The following is a 23,159-nucleotide window of genomic DNA, read 5'->3' as shown; positions in this document are numbered from 1 at the left end:
ATCCTCTGTCATCCCCTTCTCCTCCTGCCCCCAATCCCTCCCAGAATCAGAGTCTTTTCCATTGAGTCAACTCTTCGCATGAGGTGGCCAAAGTACTGGAGTTTCAGCTTTAGCATCATTCTTTCCAAAGAACACCCAGGGCTGACCTCCTTTAGAATGGACTGGTTAGATCTCCTTGCAGTCCAAGGGACCCTCAAGAGTCTTCTCCAACACCACAGTTCAAAAGCATCAATTCTTCGGTGCTCAGCTTTCTTCACAGTCCAACTCTCACATCCATACATGACCACAGGAAAAACCATAGCCTTGACTAGATGGACCTTTGTTGGCAAAGTAATGTCTCTGCTTTTGAATATGCTCTCTAGGTTGGTCATAACTTTCCTTCCGAGGAGTAAGTGTCTTTTAATTTCATGGCTGCAGTCACCATCTGCAGTGATTTTGGAGCCCAAAAAAATAAAGTCTGAGACTGTTTCCACTCTTTCCCCATCTATTTCCCATGAAGTGATGGGGCCAGACAATCTTATAGTATGACTAACAAAATTTACACAATTCTTCTGTCTGCACAGAGCATTCTACCCAGGGTGGACTTAATATTAAGTCAATATTACTATCCCCATTTTTCAGATTAGAAAACTGAGGTGTTGGAGGCGTGACTTCCTCGTGGTCACACAGAGTGCTGGAGCGACCATCCGTCGTGATTATCTGTGCGTGCTCCACTGTCCTAGTTGGTGCCCTGTGCTCACGTCTGTCAACATCAGGTATTCTACCTGAAGTATTACTTACAGTCTCAAGTTCCAGCTCTGTTTCTGTAGTCAGCTGTGTACAGCGTATGTGCTGAAACTACCAGATCTTTTTGGTGTTATGACTTAATTAAATGTTGAATAATAATGAAGGCGCACTTCTATAGGAAGTGTGAAAACACTGTTTATAACTGACAAGATCAACTCACCGTTATGTCTATCAAGGTACAATAATGCAAATCGTAAAGTGCCAGACAAGGCCTTTTCTGTCATCTCATTCTTAAAATTAGGGGTGAGTGATACCAATAAAAAGGAGTGAGTGTTTGTTTCAGTTGTACTTTTCCTTTCGAAAATACTCATGGGGCAGTCTGTTTCCCATTTTTATAATAACTCATTGCCTTTCTGCAGATGCTAATAATGTCTGAAAAATATCTATGGCTCACTAAAAATCAAATGACACAGTAATTTCAAGTATGCTTTTTTTTTTTTTTTAAAGATTGATGCTCCCTGCTAGTTTTTACCTTGGGTCCTAAGGTTGAGAGTCCACCACGTTTGATCTGTTAATGTGTGAGTGCTCAGCCGCTCAGTTGTGTCCGACTCTTTGGACTGTAGCCCGCCAGGCTCCTCTGTCCATGGAATTTTCCAGGCAAGAATATTGGAGCAAGTTGCCATTTCCTACTCCAGTGGATATTCCCGACCCAGAGATTGAACCTGTGTCTCTGTGTCTCCTGCATTGGCAGGTGGATTCTTTACCACTGAGCTACTTGGGAAGCTCTTGGTCTGTTAAAATTGAATCCTAATTGTAGTTGCAAATATTATTCTTGTATTCTAGGTTTTTGAAGCACGACTCAAGCTAGGAATTTTTTCTTACTGGTTGAGCTTTCTGGAGCCATGCCGTCCAGCATGGTGGCCACTATCCAGTTAAGTGATGTGAAAATCGCTCAGTTGTGTCTGACTCTCTGTGACCCCATGAACTATAGTCTGTGAAATTCTCCAGGCCAGAATACTGGAGTGGGTAGCCTTTCCCTTTTCCAGGGGATCCTCCCAACTCAGGGATCGAACCCAGGTCTCCTGCATTGCAAGCGGATTCTTTACCAGCTGAGCCACAAGGGAAGCCCAAGAATACTGGAGTGGGTAGCCTATGCCTTCTCTAGCTGATCTTCCCAATCCAGGAATCGAACTGGGGTCTCCTGCATTGCAGGCAGATTCTTTACCAGCTGAGCTATAAAATATAAATGCAGGTCTCTAAATTTCAAATAAAATCAATTAACATGAAATAAAACTGAAAATTTGGTTCCTCCATTACAATAGCTACATTTCAATGCTTAGTAGCTGGGAACTACCAGGCCGGAAAGTGTATATGTAGATGGTTTCTGTCATCATAGAAAGTTCAGGGATGATCTAGGGTCATCTTTGTTGTTGTTCAGTTGCTAAGTTGTGTCCATGAACTGCAGCACACCAGGCTTAATGATTTTTTAAAAGATTTTATTTTTATGATTTTGAAATTTAAGACAGGTTTTTAGAGCAGTTTAAGGTTCACAGCAAAATGAAGAGATTTCCCATATACCTCCCCACAGCCCTCACATACATCATCAACATTCCCCACAAGAGCAGTACATTTGATAAACCTGTGCTGACGCATGGTTATGGCCCAGAGTCCATAGTTGACAGTTTCTTCTTGGTGTTGTATCTTTGCTTTGGACAAATGTATGATAATGTGTATCCATCATTATGGTATACAAAGTATTCTCACTGCCCCTGGAATCATCTGCCTTCTACCTATTCATTCCTTTCCTTCCCAGCAACCACTAATCTTTTTAGTGTCTCTGTAACAATGCCTTTTCCAGGATGTGATTGAGTTGGTATCTCACAGTGGGTAGCCTTCTCCAGTTGGCTTCTTTCATTTCATAATATACATTTAAATTTCCTCTATGTATTTTCATGGCCTGACAGCTTATTTCCTCTTAGAACTGGATAGTAGTCCGTTGTCTGAATATACCATAGCTTCTTTATCCAGTCACCTAATGAAGGCCATCTTGACTGCTTCCACATTTTGGCAGTTATGAATAAAGCTGTCATAAATATGTGTGGAGGCTTTTATGTGGACATAAGTATTCAACTCCTTTGGTAAATACCAAGGATCATGATTGCCAGATCATATGGTAAGAAAATCTTTAGTTTTGCAAGAAACTGTCAAACTGTCTTTGAAAGCGACTTTACTATTCTGCATTCCAATCAGCAATGAATGAGAGTTCCTGTTGTTTCACATCCTGGCCAGCATTTGGTGTTGTCAGGGTTCTGGATTTTGGCCATCTTAATAGATGTGTAGTGATATCTTATTGTCTTAATTGCCTTTCCTTGATGACATACGATGAGCATCTTTTCATGTGCTTATTTGTCTGCATGTCTTCCTTGGTGAAATAGCTTTTAAGATCTTTGGCCCGTTTTTTCTTCGTGTTGTTTTCTTACTGTTGAGTTTTAAGTGTTGTCTGTGTATATTTTAAATACTAGACCTTTATCAGATAAATATTTTCCCCCAGTCTGTGCCTTGTCCTCATGCTTGTGACATTTTCTTTGATAGAACAGAGGTTTTTAACTTTAATGACATCCAGCTTATCAGTTGGCACCCCACTCCAGTACTCTTGCCTGGATTATCCCATGGACAGAGGAGCCTGGTGGACTGCAGTCCATGGGGTCGTGAAGAGTTGGACACGACTGAGCGACTTCACTTTCACTTTTCACTTTCAGGCATTGGAGAAGGAAATGGCAACCCACTCCAGTGTTCTTGCCTGGAGAATCCCAGGGATGGGGGAGCCTGGTGGGCTGCCGTCTATGGGGTCGCACAGAGTCGAACATGACTGAAGTGACTTGGCAGCAGCAGCAGGTTATCAATTCTTTCTTTCATGGATTGTGCCTTTTGTGTTATATCTAAAAAGTCATTTTCATACCCAAGGTCATCTATGTTTTCTCCTGTGGTTAACTTCTGTGGTGAGTTATATAGTTCTGTGCTTGACATTTAGGTCTTCCATGATCCATTTTGAGTTAATTTTTGTGATGAGTGTAAGGTCTGTGTCTGGGTTAATTTTTTTTTTTTTCCATGTGAATGCCAGTTCCAGCACCATTTGTTGAAAATACAGTCCTTGTTGCATTGTGTCCCTTTTGTTCCTTTGCAAAGACCAGCATTTGTAGGTATTTATGTGGGTCTATGTCTAGACTCTGTTCCATTCATGTGTTTTCTGTTCTTTCACTGGTATCCCACTGTCTTGATTACTGTAGCTCTATGGTAAGTCTTGACATCATGTAGCAATGATCTGCTTTTAATAATCTGTTTATTTGGATTAAAACATTTCTAACTGGATTATCTCCATAAAAGGTAGCCAGATCTTGTTGCCAGAAGAAGTTCTGGTGTGAATAGTGTGCTTTGCAGACATGGGGAGATAGGTCTCGTTGCGTTTAAGCAGCTGTGGACTATGTCCTTTGCTGTAGTCTGTATAAATAGCATTGGCTGCCGTACTTTAACCTTGTGTCAGGACATATATTCTAAAGAGCTCTAATTGTATTAATTCCATTGTGCCACAGATTTCAACCGATTCTATCTTTGGTGAGTGGACTTGGTCAGAAGCAGCCACCGACTCAAACTAATTGAGTATAAAATCCTAACACAGAGAGTCTTATGTTACAGAACCACTTGCTTCAGTTCATTTTGTAGTCTCGAGATTGTCCTACAGAAATTCACCCTCGAGGTCCGCAGAGAGTTCAGCAGACTGTCTGGTGGCTGTCTGTCCAAGTTCCTTGAGGCAAAGAAAGGAGACAACGGATCCTTGTTCTTCGACAGCTTTATTGAATATATTCAGTCTCAAGTTTTGAATAATTTGTTTAACTAGAGATATTCTGCACAGTGAATAAAATGTCTTTGGTATGAAATTTAATACTTAATGGTATCTTCAGAATAATTTCAACATTTGCCAGATCTTTGTATCTATTGCCCAACTCTGAGTAGGTGTCCAAATGACTTTACTATTTGGAAAGAAAATACCACATTTCTGACTTTTCATCCCTAGTAACAGCTGGAAAGTGTAGAAAATGTGTTTTAAAAAAAAGATACAAAAAATGATTGCTTTTAATGTTTCTCTTGATCTTACTCCCTCCAGGCATACAATATTTGCCCAATTTTCACTAATCTACATTTGTCATTTATAGATGAACAAGTAGAACAGTATATAAAAGATAAATCATAAGCTGCACAATGAGCTAAATGGTATTAAAAAACGACTAGGCAAGCATACTCCAAGGGTTTATATGAAATGAAACATGAATTTGGAGGTCACGTCCATTTTCAGCTGGTATTGGTGGTTTTTTAAGATCTCTTGTGATTGTGAATAATTTCAGTTAAATGTGTTCACTATAAGTTAGCTTAGTATACTTCTTGCTTTGTTAAGATGTTGTTCTGCTGCTGTGTTGTTTTGTTTTATTTTTTATTTTTTTGCACCAGACCTCATGCATACTATTAGGGTGAAGGAACGGTGACTCACCTCCTGGGTCCCGGCAACCCACCCCCTCATTTAAGACATCTGTTTATGGACAGGCCTGAAGCAGGAATGAGAGGTGGGCGGCTCCTCCAGTGGTAGGATCTTAGCTTGCTGTCTTGGGTAGCTTACAAAGGGTGTCAGCTGTTTATCATCCTTCCACGTGCTGTCCAGTTTGAACCTGGTCAGATTAACACTTAGAAAGCTTCTGTAGTCAATTAAGAGCGCATACGTAAGAGTCCTTCCCAACAGATGGCTTTGCAACATTTACTGCCCTAAAAGTTTTCCCTGCTTAAAGTATAACCTTACCTGCTATGGCTGCCATGCTTAAACTGGTTCTTTTGAAAGTGACAAATTGTTAAGGTTGTATTCGTTTTATAATGCACCTTGGTTTTAAGTAACTCAAAGAATTTAGTTAATAGAATTATCTCTGTTCACCTTTCTATTTTTGTAAATGATTTACCTGGACTTAAAAGCAACTGAGCAACCCTTCCTAAATTCACAGGCAGAGAGTGTTTATTTTGCATCCTGGTGGTCCCTTAGAATTTGTTGGTTTTGTTTGAAGGTTCAGAGCAGAAAGATAAAATGGGTGATGTTATGTTCAAAGTAGAAATTGTAATAATATTAAGCTGGAATGCTTTCATTTTTTTTTTTTTTAACATATGGGGTTGTAGGAATGAATGAAGGGAGAGAGACAAGCACATTACTGACTACTATTAAAATAATGTTGCCAAAATAGGAGATATATCTCTTCTATGTGAAAGAAAGCTGTTGAGTGCATATGAAGGGCAAAAAAGGAAGGTCATGCAAAATTTAGTTTTGAAAACTCAAAGTCCTTTGTTAGTTCCTGCTTGGTTTTATGGATTTCGGAGAAGACAGTATGTATTTGTATTTTCCATTTCCATTTAACTTGATTTTCTAATCTTTCATTTTTGGCCAGCTACTTTTTGAGAACATATTGTACACATGTTCTGATGCTGTTTGAAGGCCCTCTGAGAGGCAAGAGTTGATTGAAAGCTCTCAGTTCTACTGAAGTGGGTGGCCCAAGAGCTCGAACTGAACAGCTGCCACACACCCATTGAACTTTTGTCATTTATAAATTATTTTCCATGCCATCTGGAGCAAGAATGGTGCCATGGTTTAGAGAAGTTCTTTGTGGGGTGCATTCGTATCCAGTGCTTCTGCAATTTGCTTATTACCAGAGTCAGTTGAAGTTTCCAAATCTTTATTTGCTTGGAGGTTTTAGATGTGAATAAATGAGTGATTTCTTTAAATGTCATTTTAAAGACACTACCTCCACCCCTACTAGCATTTTCTCCTCCCTCTTTTCCCTTCCAGTGACTACATCCTGCCTGCTTTCAGCTCCAGTGGAAAATACATTAATCCCAAAGTCTCCATGAGGTTTCCTGTTTGATGACATAATCAGAAAATCCTCCTCACTTTGCCCTTGGGGTTGCTGTCTGGATGTTATGTTGTCTTGGTGGGCGTAACTCAGCCATCAGAAAAAATCAGCACAGACCATAAACTCAGAGCCTGAAATGCATTAATATCATGTTTAAGAAAGAAAGCTGTGGGCATGTCTGCAGCACTGGTGGAGAATTTCATTAATCTGCAGATTCTCGCTGGCATCGGCTGGTGACTCCAGTGCGTATGGCATGAGCTGGTGCAGTGCTGCTGGCAGGGGGTATTTGAACCACTCTAGTGTGAGCTGTTAGACTACATCTCATGGAGAAGTTCCACAAACGCGTGACTCCTAGACTTTGGTAGTATTGATATGTTTAACTTAACTCCCGCCCGCCCACCCCAACCGGTGCCCCGTTACCCCACCAAGTCTGTTTCCCTAATAAGTGTTGCTTCTGGTTGTTGATCATAGGAAGCTAGAACAAAGAAAACTGCTGGGATGAGTCAGAACTAGAAGATGGGGAGTACCTTTTATAACAATAAAAGTAACATGGCATCTGACATGTAAAGTGGTTTGTGCAATTTGGAAGTTACTACGAGGCAAGAACTTCAGCAGCTGTGAATTCCTTGGAAAGGAGAAACTGATACAAAAGTTGAACTAAGAATAGGACATTTAGATGCCAAAGGGCAGGTACGGTTGTGCAAGATCAGAAGTTTATTGGCAAAAAAAGTTGCAAATATGCCAAATATGGATTTTCCCTTAGCTATTTGGAGAACTTTCCATGTTTCTGTTGTTGTTTTGGTAGGCTGCCATAACCCCCCATTAGGTTGACTTGGATTGTGGTATCTCCCGCCTTGGATCTTGGAAGTCCAGGTTGATTGGCACTGGTTCAGGATGAGAACAAGGAGCAGGTCCCTAGCAGGATGTAAATGATCTACATGCAAGCTGTCTTCATGCCTCTTCCTCCTGTTGTACCAGTCTCCAAGGTCTCGTTCAGAGGAGACTAGCAAGAAAAAGAAAAACCATATCGCCTGATAGAGCTTCACTGAAAGAAGTTAAAGAGCAAGGAGAGGACCTTGAACCCCAGTCCCAGTAAGTTGAAAGCCTGGAAAGATATCACCATTTCTGCCTCTTTGTGTCAGAGATACTGTTGGGTTTTTCATAGTCAAGAGGCAGTATCCCTTTCACAGTTGTTGCCCATGTGGTTGGGAAGTTTGGACCACATAAAGACTAGAATGGAAAAATATATTCCTTTATGGCTATTGTGAACTTTTTTGAAGTATAAAAATCAAAATGGCATGGAAGATGGCATGGAAAATAATTTCGGGTTCTATGATTTGTTTTCTTGTACAGTGCTATAGTGACTACATGCCCACACTGCAAGCGTTTACTCTCAACACAGGATCTTTCAACCATTGTATGTCTTGATACTTTGATAATGCTACTTCCTGGATGGGAAAGGATGTTAAATACCACATCTGATGGGTGAATCACTTTTTCTACCCATGACATTTGGCAGAAATGATACCTGAGCCAAGATGGAGTAGAGCTGACCATAGAGAGTTGATACTTTCTGGAGTCCCTGCAGTCTTTGAGTACCTCCCACACTTGTACCGGTCAGGAGTCTAAGTTTCCTTTTTTGGTGACTTTGTACTGTTCTCGCTTTGCTAAACTGAAATGGTAATTCCCAGAATTCCTTTCTCACGCAGTCCCCACTCATGGTTCTTGGTTAGGCTTGGCCACAAGAGACACGTGCAAGGTTTTGGAGGTGGAAGTACAAGAGCAGTCAGTTCTCATGCTCTGCAGGTTGACATGGGGCACCAGGCACCCTGAGGCTCCCACGCCGTGTCCTTCATCTCTGGTCCCCGGTGCTGGTTTGGGTCTTCTCTTCCTATGCCTCCTCCATTGGCCTCTCCACGTCCTGCGAGTGTGAATGCAGGTGCGCTTCTCTGTGGTGAAGGCACCAGCGTCTCCTGCCGGCCCCGCCTCCTCATTCACGTTGGAGAGATGGTGGCAGACATGGGTCTCAGTTTTCCCTTGTTGCCCCCCCTTCATATCCAGCTCTCCTTTCTCAACTGCCTCGCCTTCCCTGAGCTATAGCGATTCCAGACCAAACAGTAGACATAGCCCCTACCATGTGTAAGTTTTAATTCCTTTAATAAATCCCTTATTTTATTTTATTCATAGTGATTCGTATCATTTCCTGATCAAACTCTAATACACGATTGACGTGTTCTGTTTCTTCCCTCTCATGACAGTCTAACACGTGTATTTGGAGACAGCTATTGGTCTTTTCTTCCTGTCCATGGTTACATTTTCTCTAGTTTAATACCAGTAATTCCTTCAGATGGTCTTCATGTATCATGGTTTCTTATCCCCTTATCATCTTGATAACTGTTCTCTGGTGGTCTGCTGCCCCTCTTACGGTCTTCACAAAGCACTGAAGGATCTTGCATAGCCAAGAGACGGACGCTGATCCTTTTTTCTCTGGATATGAAATGCAGCTTGGCTGAAGTAGTGAATCGACTGTCTCTTAACGCTCATGGAGCTATTTCAGGACATCCCTGTAACAAAATGGCACCCATCTGGACACACTGGTCAAATTTGATGTCATTTCTCAGATATTTCCCCTCAACTTCTGCTTGTTGAGATCTGTTGATATATATCCTTCATCTATGGTGGTTTTACTGTTCCAGGCTTTGGTCAGAATGTGAAGTCAGGAGACTTAAGATTAAGTCCTAGCTCTGTTTTCTAGCTTTGTTATTTGAAGTTATTAATTCAATCAAGATGTCTCAGTTTCCTCATTTATAAAATGGAAAATAATGTTTCAACTCCCTCATCAGATAGTTGTGAAGGCAAAGGGTGATAGTGTAGGTAGAAGTGTTTGTGGCTACGAAATAATGTATAACACAAGTTGTTTATTGAGCAATTAAAAAATATGACAAATACTCCTTTTGCTTTATCCAGGTGATTGGTTTAAAAACAAACAAAAAACAGAAAAACAAAAAATGGTGAAGCAGAGGGACCAAGGCCAAAACCTTATCTTGGATGTTGACACCATTTTGGTTCAAAGGCTTATTAGTTTAACAAAGTGCCCTGGCATTCGGCCTGTATTTTTACATCCTGTCCTTTGAGGTTCATGAGTCTTTTGTCAGATTCTTTCCTCCATTCCAGTTGTATTTTGTCCAGTGTATTCCCTGATCTGCCAGGCTACCAGCCTTGTCAGAGAAGGAAACAAGGTCTGGCTTGTCCCTGTTGAACCCACGTTGTGTGCCAGGATTGTTGCTTTTTGAGTTGTCACAAACCATTCTTCTAATGATTTTTCCAAGAAATCTTGTCCGGGATCAACAGTCAGTGCACTGGTGCTGTAGCATATTGGGATTTTTTTTTTCTTTTTTTCCAAAAAAAAAAAAAGACAGGCGTTTTTCTTGCCTGTCTTTTTGAAAGTGAGAATTTTATTTTCTTCATCTCCAGTCTTTTGGCACCAATTCTGTTTCTCCATCAGCATTTACAAGAAGGAAGATTCAAAGAGCAATTAACTTTCGGGTCCAGATTGCATTTACATTGCGTTTCGGATGGCTCATCTCATTTTTGCCAATATTGTGGTAAACTTTTAGCAACAGTGAGGTGTGTCTGCTGTTGTAAACTAATTCAGATTAGTTAAAGCCCAGGTAATTGAAAGACTTTGGAAGTGCAGTCTTAAATATTATAAGTGCCTTTTAAAAATCAAGTGTTGCTTTCAGTTCTCCTTATAAAAGTGAAACCGATAACATAAAAAGCCAATGTATCTTTAAGGATGTTTTAATAACACGTTTTATTGTTGAAGAATTGGACTTTTTTTTTTTTTAAAGTGAAGGAATCCTGAGAGAAACCCATTGAATGAATTTTTCACTTGGCCCTGTTTGTCTGGTATGCACTTGGAGAGATGATGAGATGATGTGCTCTTAAGGCTTTGTTCTAATAATAATAAAAGACAATTAAGCAGTCAGCTAATATGTTCTATGTTGTATTTCAGACATTTTACATGTATTGACTCATTTAGTACAATTATTCTGCAAGATAGGGGGTTTCTAAATTTTGGAGATGAGAAAACAGACTCAAGCAACTTGAGTAAAATGCTTAATAAGTGCCAAGCTGGAATCTGAATGTAGATCATCTGATTGCAAAGCTGCAGGTTTTTTCATTACACCACAATGTAACTTTAAACGCCATTTTCCATTTGACTTTAAAATTTTTACTTATTTAATATTATGCTGATCATGCTGAGTGACCTTTAACTTGGGCCATGCCAGTGGAAATTGCTTTAATAAAGCTGTGTTACAGTAATAAGCTGAGTGATTGTTGACTTTGAGCTGCTTTATAAATTTTAGATGAAAGAAATGTACCATTGAGAAAGGAGCCTTTATCAATCGCAGGTCATAACTGGAGATTTTGCTTTATTTATTACAAATCAATTAATGGTTCTTTCCTCTAACACCCCATCAATCAATGCTTAGAAGTTTCCATTGATAAGGTACCTCACCAAAAGAAATCAATTTTCCTTTGTCATTTTGATAGAAAGTAGCTATAAAGGTGAATTAATCCAGAATGCAATAGGGAAATACCTATAGGCTGAGGCTAAAACCTAATTCTGTAAAATCAAAATTGTCTTAAGACAATATCAAGATCAATGACAGCAGCAAAAGGCTTTGCCCCTTGTTCCCATAGTAAAAATTAATTTGTCTGTCTAACATAAGACTTGAAAACTACTTTTGTTTTTTTCATTTCACCACTCTGGTCCCATTGCCAGATGCCGTAGAAAGGCTCGAAATAGTGCGCGCTCTGTTTCCCAAGGCTTGGTTTGGAATTTAAGCCATTTTAATAGGGAACTTGTATAAGAAAATCTAGTGTAATGCCTGAAAAATGTACAGTTGCAGATCTTCATGAGACTGTTCGCTGGCTCTGATACAAGGTTTCTGGAAGAGTGGTCCAAAAGAATCTTTGGAAAGGAGAATTTTCATTAACACAGGCTCACCAGAGGAATGTTTGAACCCGTGTGAGTGCAGACCAACCAGCAGCTCTCTGCATTCAGTATTACTAACAGCGTTTTGGAATGCAGCAACCTCAGAAGCTGTATCTGTAGCATCTTATTTTAAAAGTTGATTGCAAACATGTGAGTAGTTACCATGATGATGGCCCAAATTAGGGCATGCTATTTCCATAGTACTTATGGAAATTCATTTTTAAGGAAGTTTAAAAATTAGACATTAAAAATCCTCTCTGCTAAACTGTGCTGTAAAGTACTCAAGAAACATTTATGCTTCTATTTCATGTTTATCCCCAGGCTGAAAAATCTTAAACCACATTTAGCCCCTTCCTTCAAGGATATTGCCTCGATTTTTTGATTTGTGTAACTTACATTATATAGGTCAAGTCCTTGACTAGAAACTCATCTAAATAAGGTTTGCTTCTATATCCCCATGTTTAAATAGCTTTGGGGGAACTCTGCTTAACTAAATGGCCTTCCCTAAAGTAAGACAGTAAGCGTTGAGTGTTTGATTTTCTTTAAAAGAATTCTTTTCTCAATAAAGTTACCATTCTTTTTAGAAGCATAAAAGTAGTTTTGCATGTGTGTTTCTCCTATAAATACATTTGGAGGCCTTTGGAGAAAATGTTTACATTTTTATTGTATATAACTTATATGTATAAAATTTGATGTTGGACAGTATTTCATTGGCTATTTCTTAAGTCTCAAATTCCAGTCAAGTTCAGTTTTCCCTTGGATAAGTTATAAGATTTCTTGGTCTGTCACCTAGTACTTGGCTCCTAGAGGTAGGGTAAGTGATGAGTATCTGGTTTAGAAACAGCATGATCTGTTTTTAAAATAGTGTAACTCTAAGATATGGTTATACCATTTTCAGCCTCTTTTAGTCAGTGCTTTGGGTAGAAAAAGATAAAATACTTAAATTCACTAAAAATAAGTCTCACGTCCATTTTCCACAAGTAGCAATCAGACTGTCACCTAATTAAATAAAATGTGTTCTTAGCTTGCTGGTACTGAAGCAATCTTATAAGTGATATTTTGAATCAACATCGCCACAATGAATACAGCTAAATTATGCTATTTTAGTTTAATTTCAGATGGGAGACTATAAGCTGAGACATCAAATAAGTCTCTGTAATTTAAAAGGAATTGAAATCATTCAAAATAGTTTTCTGATAACAGCAGAACTAGAGGTTAACACAACAGAAAGCCATTTAGAAAATTCCCCCACATATTTGGAAGTTGAACAGCACACTTCTAAATAACCCATAGGTCAGAGAATAAGATGATTTGAAACGGTAGTAGAGCATGCCGTACCAATATATCAAAGTCTGTGAGACATGCAGCTAAAGTTTCACTTAGAGGGAAATTTATAGCTTTAAGTTAAAAACATCAAATGTAGCTGATAAAACTATGAAGAGTTACAAAGTAAAACTTAGTTGTGTGGCAGCCTTTGAGGGAAGAGGGTTGTGATATGGGAGGGACCCACCGAGAGAGAATGCAGATGTTCAATTTCTTTAGCTTATTTGGGATATGAGTGCCTGTGTCTGTTACGGATTGAATTGTGTTCCCCTGAAATTCGTATAATTGAACCCCTCATACCTCATAATGTCACCTTATTTAGAGATAGGATCTTTAAAGAGGTGATGAGGTTAAAAGGAGGCTCTTAGATTGGGGCTTAATCCTCTCTGGATTCTTACAAGAAGAGGGAATTTGGCAAAAAAGATAACAGAGAATCTAAAGCACCTAGAGACAAGACTGTCCAGGAGCCTGTAAGGGGGTGGCTGCCTGCAGGTTAAGGAGAGAAGCCTCTGAAGAAAGGAACCTTGCTGCCACCTTGATTCCGGACTTGCAGCCTTCAGACCTGTGAGAAAATCAACTTATGACCCTCAGTGTGTGACTCTCGATTCTGTTACGGTAGCCCTAGCAGACTGATAGTGTCCATATTTAAAAAAAAAAAAAAATTCTTTATTCTTAGATGTCTTAAGTATTTTTGTATCCAGTATCTTACGTCAATTACAAATGAATACATGGAGAATATTATATGAAGCCTAAATGTTGCTCTTCTTTGTCAGAGCCTGCTAATGACATTTCCAGGACTCCAGGTTTGATGTTTAAACTTACGTGATTAGCTATGTGTAAATATTTAAAATGCGACAGCCCTGTGATTGGTTATATATAAAATTATATAAAAAACATATATTTTAATATAAAAATTATATAAAAATATATAAAATTATATATTAAAATATATAATTTTAAATACCTCAAGGTTGTGAGACTGAATGAGACAATCTAGGAAAAGCCCTTGTAAGACAGGCCTGGCACAAACTATGTTAGGTGTCATTACCAGTACTGTCATTTTCTTGCATGCATAGGCTCCAGAAGGAATCTCCCGTAGTAGCCCTTGGGAAAAAGGTGGCGAGTTACATTTGTTGAGAACACAGCTCTTTCCCACTGGCCTGAGGGAGGCCTCGGGCCGTCTCGGTGAATCCTCAGGCCAGTCTCTTGGGGATGGACAGATCTGCCTCCATCATGAATCCCGTTCTCAGCCTTTGGGGGTTAGTCGGCAGCAGCCACAGACAGTGACACAGAGTTGTTGTGCCAGGGCTACTGCTGCCTTTAGGGCCACGTCTGTACTTTTTCCAGAGGAAATCAGGAGAGGAGGAGGAGGGAGGGCTGGCGCTTCTGAGCTACTTGGACCTAATTGGTGAACGTGAGTGGCACATGGACTGGTGTGTGCTCGTGTATGTTGTTCTGTTGCCCAGTCGTGTCTGACTCTTTGTGACCTGTGGGCTGCAGCACGCCAGGCCTCCCTGTCCCTCACCATCTCCCAGAGTTTGCATTGGTGATGCCATCCAGCCATCTCATCCTCTGATGCCCTCTTCTCCTTCTACCCTCAGTCTTTCCCAGCATCAGGGTCTTTTCCAATGAGTCAGCTGTTCACATCAGATGACCACGATACTAGAGTTTCAGCTTCGGCATCAGTCCTTCCAATGAATATTCAGTGTTGGTTTCCTTTAAGATTGACTTGTTGGATCTCCTTGCTGTCCGAGGGACTCTCAGGAGTCTTCTTCAGCACCGTGGTTTGAAGGCATCAATTCTTTGGTGCTCTGCCTTCTTTATGGTCTAGCTCTCACAACCGTACATGACCACTGGGAGGATGACAGCCTTGACTATATGGACCTTTGTCAGCATTTGCATAACTCAGTAAAGCTACAAGCCACGCTGTGTGGGGCCACCCAAGATGGATGGGGTCATAATGGAGAGTTCTGACAAAGCGTGATCCACTGGAGGAGGGAATGGCAAACCACTCCAGTATACTTGCCGTGAGGACCTCAAGAACTGTATAAAAAGTGTATGTATATACTTAACATCAATTTTCCAGGCAAGAATGCTGAAGTGGGTTGCTCTTTCCTACTGCAGGGGATCAAACCTTTCCAACTCAGGAATCAAACCTGTGTCTCCTGCAACGCAGACAGATTCTTTACTGTCTGAGCCACCAGGAAAGCCCCATACTTAACACCAGGCATATATAAATTGGCATTTGCTGTGAGAATGATATGAATTGTCAAAGTGCTATTGGTTGAGGGGTCAAAAGAAGTATATATGGAGGATGCTGTTATTAGCAATGGGAATTAAACAATTTATCCAAAGTCTTCCCCTAAATAGGTCTTTTCTCCCACTGCTTTTCCCTCCCATCCTCTTTCTCTCTCTCCCCATCCTGCCTGGGATTCTAGAGTTTAAAAGGTACTGTTTGGATCACAGACGTTACTGTCTCTTCCAAGAATTTATTTTCCTATGATGAATATTCTTGGCAAGTAAGGTGTTCCACAAAAGAGACTGACTCATATTGCTTTCCCATATGGTAGCTGGACTGAGACTAAGGATGGATGCATATCTGGAGAGGGGTCCATTGGCTGGGCTCTGTCCAGAGCATATTCTCTCAGAGACTTTGCTTCTCCACCAGAGAGTGTGTTTCCGTTGATAATAATAAACTGATAGAAACATTCTGAATCATCTGAGTGGTAATGTTTTCACAAGGGCAACCCCTGAGACTCCAGCACCTGTGTTTACATTTGTCCCTGCTTCAAAGTCTTAGTCTTTGTTCCTGGATAATAACTGGTTTATAAATGATGAGTTTCTAGCAGGTTGAGGCTGGATGGCATCCTTCTGTGATACAGGTTAATAGAAAAGGGGGTGGTCGAATCTAACTGCCCTGCTGCTGACAGTAATGCAAGCGCTCTTATTACAAGGATCTTGGCTGCGGCATCAGTACCACAGGCTGTAAGTAACAATTGTAGCGAAACTTCATTTATCACATTCCATTAATGTTGTCGTTATGTTGTAGAGCTTTTCTTAAATAATTCTTATGTATATCTTGGCTTTTAGGAGTTACAAACTTAAGGAGCTTATTCCTAGTTGGGCATGTGTACCTGTTTTGAGACTCTAATAAAATAATTTACGTCGACATGGGGCATATGAGGAAACCTTTGTGGATTACTCAAGTTTAAGAAGTGCTGGTCTGACGTGTAGCTGAGAATGTTGGGACAGGGCGGATGCTATAAGGAGGGAACCTGGGAGAACCTTGGGAAGGGAGGGGGCGGTGACGATGAGAGATTAGATGCTTGTGGGGTGAAGAAGATTGGGTAGGCTATTGTGTAGGTGTCCTAGTTGAATACAGGGGAACCAGAAACAGATTTTAGAAGGTCCTTCTAAACCTTGAATGACTTTGCAGTTTGACCTACAACTGGGACTCTTGAGTGAGTTTTAAATAATGGAAGAGCTATCTCCGAAAAATCTAACATCTCTCTTCTGGCTTATTTAAAAAACAAATGCATTTTGAAAGCAATTCATTATGGAAATTGAAGTCAATGACTTCTGTAAAGAAAGGTGAAGTGGTGTCAGGCTCTTTCCATTTAGCTCCTGGCGGGGTCCACGGGCCAAATGTGGGGTCTTGGGCTTGCACGTGAGGCAACAGCAGACAGACAAGCCGAGGGGCAGGCAGATGGCCAGAGAGAGCTGACCTCCATTCCTCACATACTAGGGGGACCCTCGTTGATAATGCTGAATTCAGTGTTTAAACCACTGCTGAAACAAAACTACAGTGTTGTTATGTCCTCTTCAGTTCTTCAGTAATTAGTTCCACTTTCAGGTACATTCGAAGATGAACCAGCTTTACATTAAATTCTTAAGAGAGAGAGTAGAGTTCCCAGGTTCTCCTGCGGTTGACACAGTTTTAGGACAGAAACCTGAGCTAAATGATCTTGTCAGTTCAGTTCAGTTCAGTCGCTCAGTTGTGTCCGACTCTTTGCGACCCCATGAATCGCAGCACACCAGGCCTCCCTGTCCATCATCATCTCCCGGAGTTCACTCAAACTCATGTCCATCGAGTCGGTGATGCCATCCAGCCATCTCATCCTCTGTCGTCCCCTTCTCCTTCTGCCCCCAATCCCTCCCAGCATAAGTCTTTTCCAATGAGTCAACTCTTCGCATGAGGTGGCCAAAGTATTGGAGTTTCAGCTTTAGCATTATTCCTTCGAAAGAACACCCAGGGCTGATCTCCTTTAGAATGGACTGGTTAGATCTCCTTGCAGTCCAAGGGACTCGCAAGAGTCTTCTCCAACACCACAGTTCAAAAGCATCAATTCTTCGGCGCTCAGCCTTCTTCACAGTCCAACTCTCAAATCCATACATGATCACTGGAAAAACCATAGCCTTGATTAAACGGACCTTTGTTGGCAAAGTGATGTCTCTGCTTTTGAATATGCTATCTAGGTTGGTCATAACTTTCCTTCCAAGGAGTAAGCGTCTTTTAATTTCATGGCTGCAGTGACCATCTGCAGTGATTTTGGAGCCCCCAAAAATAAAGTGTGATACTTTTTCCACTGTTTCCCCATCTATTTCCCGTGAAGTGATGTGATCAGATGCCATGATCTTCGTTTTCTGAATGTTGAGCTTTAAGCCAACTTTTTCACTCTCCTGTTTCACCTTCATCAAGAGGCTTTTTAGTTCCTCTTCACTTTCTGCCATAAGGGTGGTGTCATCTGCATATCTGAGGTTATTGATATTTCTTCCGGCAATCTTGATTCCAGCTTGTACTTCTTCCTACTGTCTTAATTTGGTAGAAGTATAATTCTTACTCTAAGTAGAAGTGCCAAAGTTTGTTTGTTTTTAATAAACATAGGTTGGAAAGTTAACATATTACTCATTGTCTCTCTGAAATATTACTATGTAGAAATAATAATGATGTCACAAAGTAAAGCATGCTGTAAAAAATTTCTGGAGTTTTTAGCACATTAGTGTACTAGGTAAACATGTATTTTGCAAAACTCAGGCATTTTTATAATATTAAAAATGTGCTGATTGGGCCAAAATAAGATTTCACAATCTTATTTTTAAATAATAGAATTGCCATGAGATTAGAGAAGATGTAAAATTTTTTTTCTACATATGTATACAATACTTGTATTTCATTTTATATATAATGAGAGACTTAAATGTTTCGTACATCGCATGGGCAGGCATGCCTCATTTTACTGTGCTTTGCTTTATCACACTTTGCAGATATGGCATTTTTTCTGAGTTGAAAGTTTGTGGCAACCCTGCATTGTCAGGTGATGGTTAGCATTTTTAGCACCGAAATATATTTTTAACTCAAGTATGTATATTTTTAAAGACATATTTTTGTGCATGTATTAAGCCACAGTACAGTGTAAACATAACTTATATGCACTGGGAAACCAGACATTTGTGGGATTCACATTATTGGGATACTCACCTTATTGCGGTGGCCTGGAACCAAGGTAACAATATCTCTGAGGTCTGCTTGTATAATGAGAAATTCAGTATGTGCTGTATACAAAACTGTCTTCATTTGTATGTTTAACACATTTCTCCCTGTTATGGGGAGAACTGTTTTGAGTGGAAATCAAGTCTTTGCATTTTCAATGGAGGAGGAAATCGTGTTCTCAGGATAAGTGTAGACTGGGGCAAGCGATTTGAAACTGGATTTAGTTTGCAGCTTGCACTCTGTCACATCCACTTTATATCAGTGTCAAACACCAAAAAGCAGTTCTTCTCAAAAGAGCAGCGTAAGAAGGGAGAAATGAGACTTATAAGCAAGTAACTGCTGAAAATAAATGTGAAATTAATTATGACAATCAAATTACCTAATGAAAACATAAAAAGTATCTTAGGCCTGAAAGAATTATGCGGTGTAAATAAAACAAACAATATTTACTGAGTGTCAGATATAGGAAAAGATTGAAAAACCTTGAGATGAAGGAGAATAAATCACAACAGAAATGTTACCAAGTAGGTTTGAGTTTCAGATCGTTCCTCAAATGATCCCTCTTAAGACTTTGTTAAACTAATTTATTATCATTTTACAGACATTTATTTGATAATGAAAGAAATTCTGAATGTGTTAAGAGTTTTCCAGCAATAAGATGGAAACGTGTGCTTCCCCTTCTTTTCCATAAAGTGTTCATTAACGTGTTAAATGAAATGGAAAAAAACACATAAAACCTAAGTTTTTCTTTCATGACTTTTTCCTTTGATCAAGGAAAGCGAAAAATGGTATCTTTCCTGTTTAAAGTGATTTTACAGAATGCTAAAACCATGCGCAGGTGAAAACATGGTTCAGTTCAGTTCAGTCGCTCATATATGCAAATAAATGGCAATGTAGTATACATACAACTTCTACAGATATGCTGATATCAGAATTGTAATTTAGATTGCTTAATGGATTTCCCAGGCATGATTATTGTTTGCTTAAAGTTGTAATTTTACCACGCCTGCAGGAGATAGGTAGGGCTAAGGACTGTAGATAATTATAACTCCCACAGCAAGTCTTTTCTTTGCCTCTTCAGATAATCAATCCATACAGCAGCACAGAATACCATTGAAGGGAGCACAGCAGAGGTTTGTGTGTGTGTTAATCTTGTAATTGCTGTACCAGCCTTCATAATGAGTCTTTTACTTAGATCAGAGGGATGTAATGGTGTTAATGTATGTTGCATGCTTTCTTTGTACTAAGCAATGATGTAAGAGTATCATGGGATTATCACATTGAAATGTCACAGTAACACAAAGGAGTGGATACTGTTTTGCATCCATTTGTCAGATGAGGAAACAGCATGAAGCTCAAAGAAGAAATGTACTGTCAGATAGTAAGAAATGAAGCCGGGTTTTGAACCTAGACCATTTGCTCTAGGGCTTTTAAGCAGTCCTCTTTAGTGGTTCCCAAGGACAAGCTTGGAAGCTTCCTATTCAAAGCCACAGAAGAGTAACTCTAATTCTAGAATTATATAATGAGCTGCTTTTGTAGTGTTTCAGCCATTCTATATTTAGTGATATATTGCTCTTCTCACCTGGTTAAGAAAACATACTACTTAACTATTAGACTGGACATTTTCCTGCCTGGGTGGCTTTTTCAGATGTTATGCTCATGAATATGTATCGCACAGTTGACCTTTGAACAACACAAGTTTGAATTGTATTGGTCCACTTGTGAATCTCCTCCCCCCCATACTAATTACTACAATAATACATGATGGAAGGTTGGTTGAATGCTCAAATGTGGAAATGAGGATATGGAGGAGATACATATAGACATAGAGACCGACTATAAGTTACATGCTGATTTTTGACTGTGGGCAGGGTCCGCATCCCTACCCTTTTGTTGTTCAAGGGTCAGTTGTATTCTCTCCAGGTGTACCATACAGTTACTTGGAAGACCAGAATTCTTTGTCAAATACTCTGCACCTTCAGACTTCTGTTTTCTTGGTTTGATTTGCCAGAATCAGATATGTACATGCTTACTTCAGGCTAGGTATGAACTTATTTTCTCCATAGAGATGGGTATGCTGTATTGTTACTATGGTGTTGAGATTGGCTAATGTCATCTGAGAGTCCCTGAGAGGTGGAGAGCCACGTGGATATTCTATAGAGGGAATAAAATAAGACCTGTGTCTATACTACATAAATATATTTGAAGTTACAAATGTAGACATATAGAAAGTAAGGGATAGCCTTCGTGGTCATGGAAGGCATGGAAATGGCAATGCTACTCACTTCTGTTTTTAAAGGTCGAACCATGTTCCATGTTCATCAAGGCATTCCTAATACATTCCTGTGAGATGTCAATTTGCAGACTTAACGTTGATTGTGTCCTGGTTTATAACTTCTAAACCAGCTCAAAAGATTTTCCAGAGAAGACAAATATGCCCAGTTAAGTGTTTTGAGTCATTCTAGGGTCAACCGGTTTTTTAATGCTGAAAATCATGTGTAGCATTGCAATACCACATGAGAGGTTACTGCCGTGGGTTTTCTAATTCATCAACATGTATGTGTGTCTACTCTATTGGAGCAAAGTACTGTGTATCAGGTTATTTTAAAAACTAGGGATTTAGAGCCTGTTCTCAGCCAGTTGTCAGGCAGTTGGGAGACCAGATAGGCATGCAGCGAGGATGGACTCATAATCCAAGTATAGGTGAGTCCTGACAAAGTGCAATTTTTTTTTTTTTGAGCTGGCCTGTTTAGGGGAAAAGAAAAATGATATTATGCGAAAGAGACCCAGGAGGTAGAGTTTTATCTCTAATGTCAAGGGATTACATTGAGTAAAATGAAGGTAGAAATTCTAGCCTGGGGAACTATCTGAACAAAATGGCAGTGGAGATGTCTATTGAAAACACGGAGAGGAGATGAGCTTGCTGGAGGAGAGGCTTTCTGTAGTGGAATCTAGGATACGAGACATGCATTGGTCATCCGTTGTCAATATGTTGTTGAGAAGGATTAAGGGTAATTCAGGGTCAGATTATCAAGTCTTGGTACTAAGCTCAGGAGCTGAAAGCAGCCTTTTCCAGACTGCATTTTATGAAACCCGGGTATCCCATAAAATGCATTCCATGATCATATACGTGTAGGCAACACTTCGCAAAGGTTCTGTGGACTCCTCAGTCTTGAATTTACTAATGTATACTGTGCCTTCCCAAGGAGAAAGGCTGAGAGCCTGCCATGTGTCTCACACTTGGAGTGCAGAATCTTGGTTTCCCAGGACACCCATGAACAGCTACCCTGGAGGCTAGGTTTCTGTTTTAGGCTGTTTAGGAAAAACTGGCTCAGAGTGTTCTGCGTCCGATGAAGCATTAAGAACCATCTCTGAAGAGAGCAATAATAATGTATGATTTAAAGTTTTATACTGCTTAAGCCTGCCTGCAGTTTTTTTTTTTTTTTATTCCCAGGGGCATAAATCTGGGCAGTTAAGATTTAAATAGTACAAAGGGTCCTTATATTTCATGAAATCCCCAAGTCCTTTATAAGAGCTCATTTCAAGATATTTTTAAAATTTAGTTAAGATTTTTAAAAATTTGAATGCTGAACTTCTGGCTTCTGTTGTTTTCATTATTGACACTGAGGTTAAAGGACTTTTTCTTTGTTGGTCTTATTTATCCATTGAGATTAGTGTTATGCTGGGCATTGGGTGCTGTGAGCGGTGTGTGGTCAGAGGGAGAGAAACATGACCACCCACACTTCCTGTAACACTGTCCACAGCACTGTGGTGTTGAAGGAAGGATTCACTAGGGTCTCATGTAAGGGATAAGGACCTTGTCTGTCTTATCCACTGTCTCTGGCAGCTGTTGATAAAGCTTTTAATGCCATTTCCAGTACCCTGCTTCTAAAATGCTATTCTGATGATTTGGTTTAGCAGATGCCTGTGTGTGCACGCAGTTGCGGTTGTTGTATCTGCCTCTTTGCAACCCCAGGGACTATAAGCTCACCAGACTCCTCTGTCCATGGGATTCTCCAGGCAAGAACACTGGAGTGGGTTGCCATTGCTGTTTCCTTCTCCAGGGTGTCTTCCCGACCCAGGGATTGAACCCAGGTCTCTTCCTTCTCCTGCATTGACAGGTGGGTTCTTTACCACCAAGCCGCCTGTCCATACTTGTGTTCTGTGTTGTCAACTCTGGATTATCACAGGCTCACGAAAGGTTGAATCCAAAAATTGCTTCCTTCTTTACCTGAGTTTGAGATAGAATCACACAGGACATGGCATTTCATCAAGACATCCCTGGTTGCTTTCTTCTGAGTTTCATTAGCACCATTTTCTCCTCCAAGTTTCAAAATAAGGTAGCAAATCCATGTCTTAGTGAAAAATATCCAAGTGAGTATTTGATCCAGAGAAATGTAAGGAGAATCAAAATACAATTAGCTTGATTGTTAGTTGTAAAGGCCTTCAATTAAAATCTATTCTTTAGAAATACAGGTTGAAACATCAGTTTTTAATGAAAGCTGTCATGCTTACCAGCGATCATGTGCCAGATGCTTGTATAATTCTTTTAAACTCAGATTTAGACTGCAATCAGGGGAAATGAGAGGAAAATTAAAGTGCAAAATAAATCTTGATGTCATCTTAAAGAAATAACTGCATTTAGTCCAAATTCTACTTTGCAAAGTAGAAAGGTGTG

The 23,159-nt window shown here is 39.9% G+C and overlaps 1 long non-coding RNA gene across 6 annotated transcripts in view; it reads left to right on the top strand.

Annotated features, from left to right (window-relative positions):
• Window positions 1–23,159, top strand: part of LOC133236618 (uncharacterized) — a 405,417-nt gene that overhangs the window by 262,881 nt on the left and 119,377 nt on the right. For 4 of the 6 annotated variants that reach the window (XR_009732945.1, XR_009732943.1, XR_009732941.1 and 1 more), the window contains one exon: window positions 622–755. The exons of the other annotated variants lie outside the window; for them this stretch is intronic. This is a non-coding gene — a long non-coding RNA (uncharacterized LOC133236618). The remainder of the gene's footprint in view (window positions 1–621; window positions 756–23,159) is intronic. 6 annotated transcript variants of the gene reach the window in all.

The sequence above is a fragment of the Bos javanicus genome, chromosome 23, assembly GCF_032452875.1.
Source record: "Bos javanicus breed banteng chromosome 23, ARS-OSU_banteng_1.0, whole genome shotgun sequence".
NCBI lineage: Eukaryota > Metazoa > Chordata > Mammalia > Artiodactyla > Bovidae > Bos > Bos javanicus.
The sequence above is the reverse complement of the archived record's forward strand: the minus strand, read 5'-3'. Positions and strand labels throughout refer to the sequence as shown.